The sequence below is a fragment of the Entamoeba histolytica genome, genomic scaffold (assembly GCF_000208925.1).
Source record: "Entamoeba histolytica HM-1:IMSS scf_1104750516565 genomic scaffold, whole genome shotgun sequence".
NCBI classification, from domain to species: domain Eukaryota; phylum Evosea; order Mastigamoebida; family Endamoebidae; genus Entamoeba; species Entamoeba histolytica.
This window is the reverse complement of record NW_001915424.1, coordinates 2,995-5,359: the sequence shown is the minus strand read 5'-3', so window position 1 is coordinate 5,359 and position 2,365 is coordinate 2,995. Positions and strand designations below refer to the sequence as shown.

Sequence of the window (2,365 nt, the reverse complement as noted above, 5' to 3'; positions counted from 1 at the left end):
TTTAATATTTTCTATTTCTTTTAATTCAAAAATACATTTTTATGTAAAATTAAATAAAAATAATATTAATAGAAAAATTGTCTTAAATTACAATAATTAAAATAATGGTTATGTAACATTCGATAAAATATTTTATTTTTAAAAATATTCTGTTGTTTTTCATTTAAATAAAATATAATATGATGAATATTTTAAAAAAAAATGTAAAGTTGTAGTTATTTATTTCAAATGAAAATGTTTTTTTTTAATAATAAATAAATAAATAACTTCAATTCATCAATTTGATAAATAATTGACATGTTTAATCATTATTTAAAACGACTATCAACTAACAATCAATCAATGAATATTAAATAAATTAAATTATTTATACTTTGAAATATAAGTGATTGAAATTATATATTGTAAATTCAAAATGAAAAAGAATGCTTTGAAAGAAAATAATGACACAAAATCAGAAAGTAAAGAAACAAAATAATAATAATGAGAAAGTGACAATTGAGATATAATTATTAATATGTGTGTATTACAAGAAACAGAAAGAATATATCTTGAATAAACAGTTGATTATATTAAAAAAAGAACAAAAAGAATTTCAACCAATGTTTTCATAAAACAATGAATAAAATAATATGGAATGATTTTTTTTTCAATAACAGATATTTGGAGACATTTTTGTATCATATTGATTAAATGGTATTATTCTATTCATAAAGAAGTTCTTAAAGAAAAGAAGAAAATAAAAATAGATAAATAACAACAAAATTGTTGGAATTTTTAATACAATAACTGGGAAATATTCATTTCCAATGTAATTTAATGAGTCAAAAAGTTTATCTTGTTATAATAATACACAAAAATAAAATGGAATTGAAGGATGTTGACAAGGAAAAGATTATTAACGCCAAATAATGAAGAAGAAATGCAAAATAGACACTGCTTATCATAATATTACTGAAGAAAAAGATAAAAAAGATAGAACAATTAAACAAGAAAGGAATAACCAAATAAATAAAAATAAAGAAATTGCAAAGAAATAAAAGAATGAAATACATAGAAGAAAATAGTTATAATAAATGAGAATTTGAAAGAACTGAAACTAAATAAATCATTCTTCCCTCAAAAAATTAACAACAACAAGAACTGAAATAAATAGAACACAAAATTACCAAAGTGTTTGTAAAGAAGGTATTAAATTTATTAACTAAGAAAAACTAGAAAATAATTTATCAATACTACTCATCATAAAGAAGAAATATTTGAAATAATAATAAGTATGTAGAATGATTGAATATCATCAGAGAAACGATACGCTTCTATTCTACAATACAATTTGATGAAGTAATTAAAAATCGTAAATAAATTAAATGAATTTTTATTTAAATTTATTTTCAATAATTTAATATAAAATATGATAGTTTATATTTTAAATAAATAATAATTTAAATAAAATGAATAATAAATAAAATAATTGACTGATGTAAGAAATATGAACGTTAAATAATATTTTATTCGATGAAATATTAATTATTTATCATTATTTTTGTTTCATTTTATTTAAATTGAATTATTCTCATTAATACTCATTTCATTATTTCATTAATGTTGGTTATTAATTAATTTGAAAATCCATCAAAGAATCGTTCTTTAATATTCGTTTTCTTTATTTGTTATTTATTTGTTTATAAATCGAGTGTGATACATCTGAAACACTACATACAAATATTAATATAATTCATGTTTTAGCTCTGCACATTATTATCTGGTTATGATGGTGTCTTTGAATTAGAAATGTATTAGGTAATGTTGCAAATGGTGGAGCAAGATATTATGGTGGAATATTACATGGTGGAATATAAGATTCTACCGAAGTGTGGTTAAGAATAAAAGAAAATTAAACATAATAATATTGTAGTAATGAAATGCTCTCTTCTCTCTTTCATTAAATAAGAAAAATGAATTTATTAACATTAAATCAGAAAACAAACAAAGGATTAAAAAGAATAATTAAACAGAAGAAGTTTGAGAAGACATAAATAAGAAGAAATAAAGCAAAGAATTGTTTTTCATATATCCATAGAAAAACCTGAATGATAAGTTAAACAAAGAGATTACTCTTTTTTTAAACAGTGAAGAGAAGGGATTAGTCTCCCCTAAACTAGGAAGAATATATGAAAAATCTATTAATACTTAATTAACTATTTTTTATTATTTCATATCATTTATGTAATATTTTATATTTATTTCTTTTATCTTTCTCTTTCTTATTCTTTGGATGTATTTTATTGAAACTGTTTCTGTATTGATTTAAATATAATTATTCGTTTATAAACAACAATTTTCATTTTTTCTGTTTCATATTCAT

General features: G+C 19.5%; 1 annotated feature.

The window, feature by feature from the left end:
- The first annotated feature begins 1,689 nt into the window (after positions 1-1,689).
- Positions 1,690-2,209: a repeat region.
- The last annotated feature ends 156 nt before the right edge of the window (positions 2,210-2,365 follow it).